Source organism: Melozone crissalis, unplaced genomic scaffold (assembly GCF_028551555.1).
Source record: "Melozone crissalis strain CALT ecotype California unplaced genomic scaffold, PUWL_Pcris_2 ptg000027l_1, whole genome shotgun sequence".
NCBI classification, from domain to species: domain Eukaryota; kingdom Metazoa; phylum Chordata; class Aves; order Passeriformes; family Passerellidae; genus Melozone; species Melozone crissalis.
In genome coordinates this window covers 39,576,174-39,585,381 of record NW_026535805.1, presented here as the reverse complement: position 1 = coordinate 39,585,381, position 9,208 = coordinate 39,576,174, and positions in this window count along the sequence as shown.

Genomic DNA, 9,208 nt, shown 5'->3' with positions numbered 1-9,208 from the left:
TCTTCCTTCTTTATGGCTTTTTTTTTTCCTGCTCTGTCCTTTCTCTCATCATTTCTGCAACTCTCCCTTGAGGTGTTCACTTTCTTCTTTTGAAAGCCTGAAGTACCAGACAAGACTTGAGAGACTGGGAAAATGGAAAGAAGAATCATCCAAAATTAAAAAACTCTGAGGTAAAGAGGTATGGGACTTTTTCCTTAACTTCAGTGCAGACAGAGCCATCAAAGCATGAGTAAAACCAATATGGAGAGTGTGGAGAGTGCAGGCATCTTCAGCATTTCCCTGCCTCATCCTCTCTGCATTTCTACTCACTAGTTTGATCATAACCTGCTTCAGACCCATCTCCTGTACACCACCAGCAACTGAAGTTCTTCTCAGTCTACATGTTCATTTCAAACTCACCCACTGGCTCCAGGGGGCTGCCTTCACCCCTCTTATGATGTGCTCCTTCTACCTCAGGGAGAAAATTTATTTTTGTCCAATTGTTTATGTAAAGTCTTTATTTGCTAGAGGTCTTCCAGGACACAGACATATGCTCAAAACGTGGAATCTCAGAAATTTCTTCTCTTTCCTAATTTAGGCAGAAAAGAAAACCACCTCTGTCACCTTAACCGTTGAGATACACTGAGCACTGAAGAAATGCTAGCTTTTGGGAGGCATTATGCTGTCCCTCCAGTTACAACATCAGCCCCAGAGCTTGTCCAAGGGCATGTGGTGACCTGCCTCAGCTTTATCCTTCACTTTCCTCCCCCATGGCTCATCTACAGACTTGGAACACCACTAACACACTTGGCAAAGGAATCAGGAGCTGGACTAGCTGGGGGTCCCCTCACCATGAGCATGGAAGCTGCCATGAATGTCTGCAGTTCTTCACATGCACAAGTACCATTATCTGCAAAAAGCGGCATGCTGGTGCTTTTTGAGACAAAAATAATTATGTCTAACACATATCTTAAACATTTGAATTACCACAGCAGCTCCCACTGAAACCTCCAGCAAAGCTCATCCTTTGGCTTAACTGAGAGCAGGACCCAGCCTGACACTTGTTTGAATGTTGACTTACACTTTTTGTTCTGAAAAACTGAGGTAAGCTGCCTGTGAAGCACAGTCTTTTCCTCCAGTTAGGAACTGATATGACTACTTCTGTTGGACATTATCTGGAAGTGTCAGAGTGACGTGGCCTGGCTGACAAGAGTGTATCACCTCTAGCATGACAGTGAAACTGGGCTGGAAACTGATCTGGTGCAGAGGACTTCTGCAGTAAGCCTGGAATAAGAAGAGGCAGAAAATCCAAAATCCTGAATACTTTCAGAAAAGAATATGGTCAGCTTAAAGATGGGATTTTTGGGTTTTTTTTTTAATTGCAATAACAAGAAATTCAGCTTTGCAAAGAGCTCCCTTCTAGTCCTGCATTCCCTCTTGAGCACATTAATGATCTTACTTCAGTGTAGTGCAAAAAAAAAAAAAAAGTCAGCATATTCTCCTTCTCTTCTGCCCTTGGGGATTCTGGGTTCAGGCACTTTTTGTGTAGGAGTGGTACTAATAAACCTGCTTATTTGGCTTTAATCTAGTTCACAAGTGTGTCTGTGACTTTCCATTCCTGTACAACCAGTGGAGCCTTCAGCGTCCCATTTGCTTCACTTTTCAGGTCTGACAAGCAGGAGCTGTGTGAGAAAGAAGGTGGCTGTCTCCTGCGAGTCCCTGGAGACCAGAGCAGCATCAAACAACTGTAACAGCGAGAATGCACCCCACAGTGCCCACAGTTCCTCCTTCACAGGAAACAAAAACCGCATGAGGCTGCCACAAGGCTCACATTCAGCCCCAGCAAGGAGGACGTGGGGATGGGAGGTGTGGGCACCATGAGCATAACGCAGGAGTCTTAGCAAATGCCTCTGAGCCCCTTTGCTTATGAGAGAAGACAAATAATTTGAATTATAATACTGGTTGACTCATTGTTTTAAATCAATGCCACCTAGTAGTCAATTTTTATTCTGTGTCTTTTTTAATAAATAGAGTACACAAATAAGTATTTTAACAGCCTAAAGGGTTTCTGCCATTTTATTCAAAACTCAGCAATCAAATGCACCAAAATCAAGATTTTGTCCCAAACTCAATTTTTTTTACAGCAATGGTAGGGTTTTATTCTTACTTATATTCTCTAAAAATGCCCTTGCACATTCACTGCTAGGTCTCTAAAAGCAGACTGATAAGGTGCTCACTTTTGTTGACAGGAGATAACACGGGACACACACATGGGAAGGTCACAGTGACAAAGCTGAGTGCTCAGCCCTTCCTCACAACAGAGGCATTGAGGCTGAGTCCCCTTGCCTTGAGACAGCCTCAGGGAGCACGAGACCAGGGCACATCCAAGCTCTCCCCTTTGATGGATATAGAGAATCAACTGAAATCATCCCACCGGAGCTGGAGAGATCAGTGCTGCACCCCCAGCTGGGTCCTTGGAAGCAAATTACAACAAAGTTCATGACTCGTAGAAGATGTAGGACCTATTCCCACCAAACTTTGACCATTATCAGCTGGTACTACCGTAAATGGGGTAAAAGATACTTGGGACTTTGTGCTTTTCCAAGTCTATGGAAATATAGCAAACTACTACTTTTGCTAGATAGCAAAAGCCAAAAAAGATTGAATGATACTGTGAGTTTTCTTTACATTCTTTTATACATTTATCTATTAACACAGTACATTAATTACCATTTTAACACAGAGAAACACAGATCACTGATCAATGACTTTGTGTTCTCTAAAAAATCACAAACTGTTCAGTTAGATAAACAAGACCTTATCCAGATGTTGATTTTTTTCTTTGATGGTAGTTACGATTTCATCAGATTGGTTTCCATGTTAAGTACCTAGTAGCTGATGAAGCACATTGTAATTCTGGTATTTGCCAACATGGTTATATTTCCTTGGTCTTTATCAAATACCTCAAAAGAGGAGAAGCATCTTACATTAGTTTGGTTTCAGTGGGATGGAGGATTTCAAGAAATTAAGGTCTCTCAAACTGTTTGCTAAGGGCTCTGGGAGGAACAATGCAATCAGTATTTTCAGTAATTACCTAATTTTTAACTCACTCATAGTTCTCTCCAGTTTGATCTTGTTCATCACTGTCTAAAAGTGGCCTCCAAATAAGGCTTGACCTCACCACAGTGGCCAGCGCCATGACATTCCTCAGCTTTGCTGTGCTGTCAGACTCACAACCCCTGCGAAACAAAGGCTTCCTGCACTGCTGCCTCTCAGGTCTGTGTACATTTCTGCTTCATTCAGCATCACCAGCAGTGCAAAACCCCCAGCCTCCTTCTCTGTCAGGGCGTGAAAGAAGATGCGAATTGGAGAAACCATTCAGAGAGCCCTGCAGAAAGCCTTAATGCATGGGACATGGGGAGCAAGGTGAGAACAGAAGCAGAGCCAGGATGGGTTGGAAACCCAGAGGTTTAGTTACACCCTCTTGAAGGGATGCACTCTGCAGGTAGATGAGTTTTTCAGATTTTTGAAGACTACAAAGACAGCGATTTGCTACATGGTATTACCCAAGAAGAGTCATAGTCTTCAGCACAAGTGGATTTGAGGGGGAGGTGGTACCAGGGGCAGGTGGTGGTGTCAGATTTGCAGTGTGACAAAACCAAGCATTATGCCATTGGTAAGGGAAATAAGTTTTTGAGGGGAAAAAAGTAAACTTCACCTTTTTTTTGTTTTCAAAAATAGTCCCATTTTTTGTGGTGAAAACTCCATTTGTCAATGAATTTGTGATTTCTTGGAAAAACACCCAAACCCACTAAACCTTTTAAATTTAAATAAGATATAGCATTTCACATCTCAAAAAAATGAAGCACAAGGGGCTACGAACAGGAAGCTGTTGCTTGGGTATTGCAGGAATAAGGAGTGAAGGAAGGAATGCTTAATCCTCCCTACCAGGTAGGCACCCTGCCCCTGGCTAGAATATTAAAATCACACAGGGTCCTTGCCAGAGTGATCCAAGGGAAATTTCCTCCTAGTCTCTACCAGCTGAGCAGACTAAAAGGGGCAGAGAAGCCAGGTCCAGCACAGAGGGCACTGGCACCAGTCCAGGCTGGTTCCTGCACCTGTGACAGGCTGGGGGCAGACTAGGGCAACCTTGGATGTATTCAGCTTCCTGGGACACCTGCCTGACAATGAGACACAGAGCCAGCACTATCCCTACACTGGAAAAAGTGTTGGTGTCAGGGGAAATCCATATTTACAGAGGAAGCTGCATTCATTTCCAAACTTCAGAGTTGCAGGAGGAGAATAGCAGGAAAGAAACACTGACCCTTCCTGTAGGTTGGCAGGTCCACACATCCACATCCATTGCTCCATCTCTGGTGGGATTTGTGGTGAATGTGGCAGATTAGAGGGTCAACGTGCAAAGCCCTGAGAGAAGTGGTAACCTTCAGTGAGGAGAAACTCATGTGCAGCTGAAGTGCCAAAATCTCCTGTCTAAAGACTGGAGATCTTTTCTCCCTGTTTTCTCCCTGACTATTTTCTCCCTGCAGATCATCACTAGCAAAGCCTTTCACATCACCTCCAGCTCCCAGTCACCTATTTCTGCCCATTCTCTGCAAATCCAACTTTTTCTCCTAGTCCTTCTTCCTTGCTGAGGAGCAAAGCCCATCTCTCTCCTGTGCTTGCTGCTCCAGGGATGTGGTGGGGGCCAAAAAGTGTTAGAAGGGGGGGACCAGGGTTCACAGATTCACAGAATATCCTGAGGTGGAAGGAACCCACAAGGACCATCGAGTTCCACTCTCAAGCAAATATCCCACACAGGGACTGAACCCACAGGCTCTGCATTATCAGTACCATGCTCTGAGCAGCTGAGCCAGTGCCAGGGTCAGGGCCCTCCTGCCCCAGCAGCAATGAGGCTGCTGATCCTGGCATGTGCGCCAGGAGCTCACGGCCACTGCCCTAGCACAGATACTCATAGAAATATGAGACAGGCCAGCACGTCTTCCTCGGGAACTGCCCACAGCAAGGGGATGGGGCGGTGCTTTGTGAAGCCACAGCCCTGCCTCCTGCTCCATTCGAGCCCGCCGTGAGCCAGCAGCCACTGACAGGCACTATTTGTTCCTCCTCCTTCAGCAGTGACACCACTGGAAGCGTGCAAGTAAAGAAGGGAAAGTTCACTAAGGAGCAGATGCAGAATCAGAGGTGCCAGCCAGACTGTGCAACCACTTGGGAGTCTGAGGATGGAGAAAGGTGCCTGTGAAATTGGGAAGAGCTCTGGTTGCGGTTCTGTTCCCCCATCAGCGTGCAGTACTCTTGTGTTATGGTACATTTAGGACATTTATCAGTGCAAGCCATGGAGCAAGAGCATCCCCTCACAGGGGTGCCCCTGGCTGCAGGGCCCCCAGACACCCCTCACTGGGCAGCCAGAGCCAGTCAATCCCTGGACACTGCCCAGCTTCTGGAGGCTGTGGGACCCCAAGGGAGGCCCAGGAGCCCAGCACGTCTCCTGTGGCACTGCTTCCCATGACCCAGTGGCCCTTTGGAACAATTGCATCAAGCTGCTTCTGTCCTGCATCCCAGGGGAGGGGGCAAATTTTGAGCACTGCAGGCAGCTGTGGGAGCCTGTGGGTTTGCAAATCCTCACACTTGTGTAGGCATCTTTCATGCACAGGACAGATGAGTTCCAGCGTGAGTGAATGACTGCCTGTTTTGGTTAGGCTGGCTGCACTTGTAAGCAAGCATCTTGTTAAGTGGTGAGAAATTAAGACAGCTGTACCTCTGTTAACCAAAAGCGGGAGGCAAAGCAGGAATTTCTAGCAGCACCTTTTCAAGCAAGGTCAGAACATGTTACAGATCTGTCCAAACACTAGTGCCAAGTTTTATGGGGCCAGTAAAATGGTTTGTATTACTTCAAGATTCAAAATGAGGATTGCAGATTACTCTTCCACTGCTTATAAACCCAGGTAAACTCCAGGAGTGTTCATGGGTGGACCAGGTCCAAACTTAGAGGTACTTTAGGATTTCCTTAATTTGCGTGCACCTTTTGTTTAATAAGCTGTGTTTAAGTTTTAAATAGCACTCTTTTTTATTTTCCTTTTTAACTGGATGTGTTTCTGCCAGGGCACCATGTGTTTCCCCTGCACAGTGGCTATTACCTTTCACAGATTTCCATCCCACAAATATTTTAATGAGGTTCTTTGCCAACACACTTGCTGCTGCCATCTTCTTTTAAAGCTTGACCATGGAAGGTCAATGGATTAACACAGCCATCTGCAGAAACAGGAGAATGAGTGCCAATCTCTCCTGTGTCTGGAAGGGGTCTTTGGCTGTCCTGCATGGGGAGGAAGTGGTGCAGGAGTCCCATCTCCATCTTACCTTTGGTGAAACGTCTGTTTATATTCTCATTTGGCTGGGGACAAAATTCAAGAGGATTCAACTACTCACCTGCTTGTTAGGATGCTGATGGGATTTGAATCCACTTTCTCTGAGGATATGAGTCTCATTCCCCTGCCCAAGGTGCAGGGCAGGGGTCTGAATGTCAGGTGGGAACATATCTGCATAGTGTGTCTGTGCTTAAAAGGGAGCAACCCCAGCCCAGGTACCCCTCAGAGATGGGACTGTGCCAAGATCCTTCCCAGAAGGGAAGCCCAAAGGCACTCCCATAACTACAGCAACCCGTGGAGAGGGGCTGTTGAGGAAAGCCATGGGAAAAAGAGAGATTAAAAACCAGAAAATAAAAGTTTTATTGCTGCTGCATATAAAAGAACACCACAAAAATGTGTTAACAGAGCAGTTGCACAGCAGGGTTTTCCCATGTCTAAGGCATATGGAAACTCTGTGAGTCCCTTCATCAGCACACAAAGTTCTGACCCAGCTGTGGTGCTGCAGCACAGCCAAAGCTGTTCTGGCTTGTGAGGGAACCTCCCACCAAGGGGCTGAGCACTGCTGGCACTTGGCTGTTCCACTTCATTCATCCAGCAAGACATTTGCAACCTCACCATTCCAAGGTTTTCTGCTATGATGTCTTTTGAATGAAAACCAACTGTGAAGAACTGTTGGTTCACACCATTTAAAACCACAGAACTATAAAAAGTTTTCTTCTATATGAAAAAAGTATCTTTTCAGAGAGGTACATCCTGCTCTCCTCTCCTCCAGTGCCAGTGGGAATCTGGCCTATTACCACTGAAGCCATGAGCTGCAGCAAGAACAAAGGAATATTTAGAGATAGTTCTGCCTTTTCCATGCCTTTTCATTGGAGTGGAGATGTTATATTAAAACTCACATATTTAAACTTGAACACATCAAAAAAAGTCAATGTATCAGAAATCAAATTGTTCTTGTAAAAAAATATATTCTGATCTGCAGTGCTCCATTTGCAGGGCTGTATTTTTAGCATACACCTTCACAACTTGAATTGTAACATTTTTTTCATTGAAGGTTGGAATTATCCTTTCAAGCCTTGCAGCTGTAGTACAATTTTCTCACAGAGCTAAGAGGCAGGTGGGCTGCTAGGGACTCTGCTGTGGTTTTACCACTGTCCAAGGGAGACAGGTTTGATTGTCTGAACTGCCAGCCCTCAGAACAACTCAGAAGCTCTCACATGCATCTCTTGAGGGCCAGAGTCACAAGTCAGGTTGCACCACCATGAATTGGCCTCACAAGAATCTAAATTATCTCCTACTGTCTAAATTATCTCCTTCTTGCAGGAGACAGGCAAGAACAGGTATAACCTGAAAAACTTTGGATACTTCCAAGTTCAATTAGTAAGAATTCCCTAGTCTGGAGCAAAAGCAAGGGCTGAGGTTGGAATGGCCACATTGACATATTCAGGAAGCTTTTCTCTTGATCAACATGAGTTCAGAAAAACTTGCTGGTCTGTTCCCAGGACCAAATGCTGCTCTGTTCTGATTTGACTAGCCCCCAGCTAACACACTTCATTGGAATTGACTGCCAGTACATCACAATGAGCCATTCAACAGGCTCTAAGCAGCAAGGGACCCTTGATTATTAGAGAAGGCAACTTGTTTCTGTGAAGTCTTCCCTTGGAAGATCAGAACACACTTAACTCACTCTGATCTCTTCATGTTTTTACTCTGCATGTAAACGTAACTGATTTATACTAGGCATATCTAGTAATTCTACAGTAACTGTCATTTCTCCCAGCTCTAAAGCAGGAAAATCAAGTCTCTTGATTCACTACACCACGTTGCTACATGAGGTGTGTCTGTCTCTTGGAAATGGAAAACACATGGTCAGACCCATGGGCTATTTCTCCAAAAAGGGTGAGAGGATCTCTACTTTTGTCCACGGGGAAGTGTGCTTCTCTAGAGGTGAGCCAAGAGAGAGAACAGCACTGCAGGGAACTGAGTCATTATGTATCTGTATGCCACTCTGAGAAGAAAATGGGAGGAACAAAATTTAAAGACAGAACAATTTCTTTGTTCCTTCAAAGTGGATGCTCTCTTAGAAACTCCTGGGCTTCTCACAGGTGACAGCATGTTTCTTCATGATGCCCAGACTGTAAAGATTAGATGCAAGTGAGGCTTTGTTTCCCCACATTTAAACAGCTAGCTGAATCCAGACCTCAGAGAACAAGGGTATTATGTTTCCCAAGAAGAGTGTTTTTATGTGAAAACACATGCTACTGTATATAACACCCAGTGGAAATCTTCCTAAATCTACACAACACAAAGAGCCCGTGCTCTCCCTTACACAAGGAGAGTGTCTAATGGTGCTAGAAGACAAACTAACATTACAGAATAAGCACGGAGGCACACTGGTACTTGAAGGAACACTGTGACAGAGAACCCCATCACTAAAGGGTCATAAAAAAGGTCATCAAGAAGTCTGTTCCTTGTCTTGTTTGTGAAACAAGAGCTGTACACCACAGCTGTGCAGAACTCAAGAACCACATGTGGAGATGTGCAGCCCTCCTCCCCTCAAGAGCAGCAGAGAGCACATGATCCTCAGGCACACCGCAGGGCTGTGCTCCTGCCCTCAGGTCCCCTGCAGCAGCTCCCACGTTACAGGCAATTAAAGGCACATTCTGCCTATTAGGTGAGCATGGGCCCCATCCAATTAAGTCTGACTAATGACAGCTAAGAACCATTATATGGAAACCCTGGATCAACAGGTTCTTTTTAAGAAGAGGAGATTAATAAATAAAAAAAAATCTCTGAAGACCAAATTCCCTGGATTGACAAATACTCCAGCTCTATCAAGAGAAACTGAT